This window comes from Lineus longissimus, chromosome 4 (assembly GCF_910592395.1).
Source record: "Lineus longissimus chromosome 4, tnLinLong1.2, whole genome shotgun sequence".
Lineage (NCBI taxonomy): Eukaryota > Metazoa > Nemertea > Pilidiophora > Heteronemertea > Lineidae > Lineus > Lineus longissimus.
Window position 1 is genome coordinate 22,111,618 of NC_088311.1, and position 5,284 is coordinate 22,116,901.

At 40.4% G+C, this 5,284-nt stretch overlaps 1 long non-coding RNA gene across 1 annotated transcript; it reads left to right on the forward strand.

The window, feature by feature from the left end:
- Positions 1 to 1,047: 1,047 nt before the first annotated feature.
- On the forward strand, positions 1,048 to 3,999 carry LOC135486717 (uncharacterized). Its single transcript, XR_010446742.1, has 4 exons — positions 1,048 to 1,099; positions 1,845 to 1,963; positions 2,351 to 2,578; positions 3,335 to 3,999. It is a non-coding gene; the product is annotated as an uncharacterized LOC135486717 (long non-coding RNA).
- Positions 4,000 to 5,284: the final 1,285 nt, after the last annotated feature.

The window sequence follows — 5,284 nt, forward strand, 5'->3', positions numbered from 1 at the left end:
TTTAAAGGATCAATGGTATTATTAAGGGCATTATTACCTGGCTGTCAGCTGCGTGCCCAGTTGCCTATAACTCAGCAATATAGCAGTAGTTCCCATCGTGAAAAAGCGCTTCGAGACCTGCACTGGTTACCCATACGAGCGCGGATTGAGTTTAAAATCCTAGCAGTTGTCTACAAATGTTATCGCCAACTGGCCCCGAAATATCTGGAGGAACTGTTAGTGCCGTACGCACCAAAGCGTGCACTTAGATCTGCGGACAAGAACCTTCTCGTCACCCCACGGTCCCAAAGCTCGAGTTTTGGCGGGAGAGCTTTCAGCTCAGCGGCCGCATTGGCTTGGAACTCTCTCGGCCAAGGCCTACGCCAGGAGGACACTCTGAACAAGTTCAGGAAGGCTCTAAAAACTGAGCTTTTCAGAAAACATTTCTCACGCAACTAATGACTGTCAACTATAGTGGGGAGCGCTTTTGAACATTTTCAAATGGAAACAGCGCTTTATAAATTTAACTTTATTATTATTATTATTATTATTATTAACCCTAATGAGGTTTAACCCTGAAGGCTCCCAAGAGGGCAGGTCCATGAAGTTGTCTCTCCAAACACAGTTTGGATGGAGTAGTCATCTCATCTACAATCAACACCGGCAATTCGTAAAGCGCCTCGGATTTTGTCTTCAGTTAAGCTTTGGTGACACATCCAATGCTAATCGGGTATCAATATTCCTGAAGCATAATGTGCAGAAGTGTGTTTGACGTACCTCTCCAACGTCAGAAGAGTGCAGGTGGTTGCCTCACCGAACATATTGCCTTGGGATAGTTGTCAATCTTTCATGAATCGCCTCGCTTTACGCATATTCATGATTCAGAAGAGGGCAGGTGGTTGTCTCTTCCCTCTTACCTTGGTGATTTATCACGTAAGCGCTCTTCAACCAAACCTCGTTCAACGACTGCAATGGGCGAGCAGCTAGTCCTGTTCATGTACATGACTGCACTACACGAACTTGTCAAAAGTAGAATTATTGATAAGTTGAGGCGACCAGGTTGTATTCCTTGATGAAAACTGACGTTGCGACATTTTATGAGAAGTAATTGAACAAGAAGGTAGGTAAAAGTTTTTCTCTGTAAGAAATTTCGGCCGATCATACAAGCAAGGGATTGTATCTATACTTCGACTTTGATACAATTTACTCTTGGTAGGTCACCTAAAACGACTTCATCTTTAAATAAAACTAGTTTCAACACGATACATCAACCACATGCTCAAAATGACACCATACGGGCCATTTGCACACAACCGTCCAGTTAGTGGCACCAGTAACAAGCTGGTGGCTGACACGTCATCATTTACACGTACATGTAGTTTCCATATTTAGCGAAAAATGAAGACATATTTCACGGGCGTTCGAAGCAATTAGCTCCACAGAGCGATCGTCTTGGTGTGTCCCCCATTAATTGGGACCGCTGAAGGATAGATGGACACGTTTTTCTGAGTTTCCTCCGAATGAAAAGTCATGGTCTCTCCAACTGTCTGCTGAACTGAACACTGAGATATGGGGAAGAACGACACATATGCTACACCGGGCTCTGTCTGTTCTGGTCTGGTCTTGTCACTCACTACTCATTTATTGAACAAATCACCTAACTTGGTATTAAATCATCTTAAAATAACTAGTAAACCCTTTAGTTAAAGGACTAACGGAGTTTAAGGACATTATCATCGAGCTATCCGCTGCCAACAGTCAAATTTATACATCAAGTCAGTGACTAACTTGTTTTAAACGAGCGAAATATGTCTCTACACAATGATTTGCCTGCTTTCGTGCACAAGGGTTTCTTTTTTCTTCAGAGACTACCAAATCACAGACCAAAAATTCCAACCAATGAAGATATCTCTTTTCACCAGCTGTCTTCTGCTACTGTTGGCCGTTTCGGTCATTCAGGGCCTCGGCTTCTACAAGCACACATGTAAGTTATTGATGTTTTGCCATTATAATAAGGTACACATGTAATATCTTATGACTTTTTGTTCCAAATATTTCTATAAAAATCCACAAATTGAGAAATTATGAGTTTCTTCTAAATTTAGGTAACACCATCAATAGTATCAGAAACTTGAAGGCACTGGACCAATATTATAATTCGTACATGTACAACCAGAGTCTTTGTCACTATATCTGAATAGTTTCAAAGAAATCAATGAATTTTAAGAATTCTTCAAGTTCCAGTTGTGCGGAATTGGCTTGGGTCAACGCGTGACCCGAGAGAGCTCTGTCCCAACGCGCGTCTTTCGGAACGGGTTGCGGAGGTGTTTCTAAAAAAGTAAACATTGCTGGCGTATTTTTGCTTCAATAGATACAAAGATAACCACTACCACGACCTATAGAGTCGTTAAGAAGCCTGCCAAATCATCTAGCATCTCAAATACAAACACCGTAACTACAACCAGCTACAGCTGCCGCAACCCCACGACGAACCAGTTCACCTACAAAGATGGCGATGTGTGGACCAATAACTGTGTAACGTACAAATGCACCGTCAACTACAGTGCTGGGACGGTCAAATCCGAAATACAGACAACCAGTAAGTCAAAATAGTGTAAATCCATCGCGGGGAATCCTTGCTCTCCTCCTGTGGTGCGGTTTCACAGCGTTGGTTATCACAAACAGGAGGAAAATGTTCCACGTGATGGCAACCAATGCCTGGGACTATATGTGGTAGGGCACTTGCATCCTGGTGCATGCATCTCCACACTCAATTTCTCGATTAAGACGGAGTAGACGGGAGTATTTGCCTGGTTAAACATTGTCAGAAGTTAAGTGGCCGATCGGTTAGAACCAGATCGACTGTGTCACTACGTACTGATGCAATTGATGTTTATCGCCTGCTGGCGGGGGGGCACGCGATCGGAAGATGGTCGTTAAAGCAACAAATCTGCCGGCAAATACAAGAGTTTGGTATTTTCAAATATTATTCTATAAACGCTTGACTTTACCCCAACCATCAACCATACCTTCTTCCACGCTATAGGATATTGACATCCCGCCAAAAGTGTCAGAACACTTCTATTCTTGAGTGACAGTCAGCGCCATGAAGCGGCGGCCGAAGTTTTGCTGGTACCTTTTAGGCCTTCGAATCAACCAAACGGTCGGCAGAAGTCAGAACCAAGGTTACAGAATATTTATCCGGTTACGCATGCGCATTGGCCGAAACCAAGAGATAATTATTCATGTGCATGATGCAAAATCTGGAATTTTAGTTTGATCTTCTGCCGGGCGCTGATTGAATGTCCTCAACGGAGTATTGGTTTGAATTTTCACCGGTTTCTCTTGATTGCAGAGTGCATGGACGATTCGAAGACGTGCAGAGTCCCAGGGGAGATATTTACCTTTACTATGATTGGTCAAACTTACAACACCTGCAAATGTAGCATCGACGAATCCAATGGAAAGGCAACCAGGAACTACTCGTGCAAATAAGAAGTAGAATGCTTTCCAATGAGTAATATCAAGAAAAAGTCAAGACGGAATATTTTGAACTTAAGAAAAGCCAAAAAGTGTTTCCAGGTTTTCCTGAACTCAGATAATTGATTTATTTTATCAATTCTCTGCAAAGATGAAATCAAGTCGAACAAAATGATACATCATTGACTTAGAGCTCCAAATGTGCCAATGATAAAAGACATATGTTACATTTTATCGTAAGTGCAAAATCTTCCAGTCTTTACTATTGTTCTTGGTAATCTATACTTGGTGTTATGAATAAAGGCTTGTGAATGCTTTTACTTCAGTTATGTAGCCTATAGGAAGCCTCTGTGTAAATGTCTAATAAGATACCAGTAAAAGCATTTATTATAAATATTTATTCATAACAACCACTGGCATGTCGCAGAAGTGCGATGGCAGATGTCGACGTCACGTGATCCTCTGTAATCATAAGTATGACAGCCGAACTTCATGTATGACATGATCCAGAACTTAAAAATAAATAAAATTACAAAAACCATGTCTCGTTCTATTTCATGATTTTATACCTAGTCATCTCACACAAGCTAGATGATGCAGATAGGGGAACTTGGCACCCAGGCTGTGGAACTCACTTCCGGCCTGGATGCGTGATCCCATTGGCACCAGCGCCTTCAAAAAACATCTTAAAACTCACCTTTTTATCGAACACTTCGACAGCAGCACCTAAATGTTTTAATCTCTATGACTGTTTTAATCTCTATGCACAATTTTCTCTTTTACTATGTCAGTGTTGTTTTTTAAACTGTACAGTGCTTTGCAAATGATTTTCATTCAAAAGCACTTTTAATATAATGAATTATTATTATTATTATTATCATTATAGCTGGCTGCCAGAAGCCAGAAGAAACAGAGACAGTTGGATTTCAAAATGATTTAAAGTTGTCGGGATAAAAGGTCCTTCAAAACACGGCTTTTGACAGCAGGCTGATATTTCCAACATTTCTGTCAGGAATGGCATTCCTCTGATATAATACATTCTGCAAAGAAATGCTGTTTAAATGCTGTTTAAATATCTGTGTTAAAAAAAATCAGCTCAGCTGTGGGAATGAACTTGCGCAGTTGTGAAAATGAAGGGAATTTGAGATTGGCAGTTTTTGCCTTAAAGTGTTATTTTCCCGAGATGCAAATACATGTACATTGTATTTAGCAAAACTCTTTGTTTGTAATAATACCCACTATATTTACCGTCAATAAAGAGCCTAAGAAATCCTAACATGGCCACCTTTGAGATGAAAACACGTCACAAACCATCCTTTCATGACTGTGTTTCACCGACAGCAGATTTGGGAGTGGGCATGCATCAACAAACAAGTAACGACAACTCATTCTATTCGGTCATCTCAGATCTATCTCTTGATGACAGTGTCACCGCCAGAAGGCCGAGATATGATCACTTCAAGTCATTCATTATTTGTGATCGATAACTCACCAAGCAGTAAAGAGATGAGAATAGGTTTGCCAACGGGATATCCAAATTTGCGTAACTTTTTTCTGGTAATTTTTCATCACCGTTTAAATATTAATCAATGACAGTGAATTCGATAGCATTGACAGTGTTCTTGAGACCACAAGATTAATATTTGTTTTGAATAAAGTAAACAATTAAAATCACCATAATTAAATCTAGATTCCTTCTCACACTTTTCTTGTTTGTTCATTAAAATAATTGGCGGCAATGTTGTCAACATGATCATATGTTCACTGTTTATATAATCAACAAATCAGATGACGACGAAGGCACTTTTGACCGCAATATAAGATG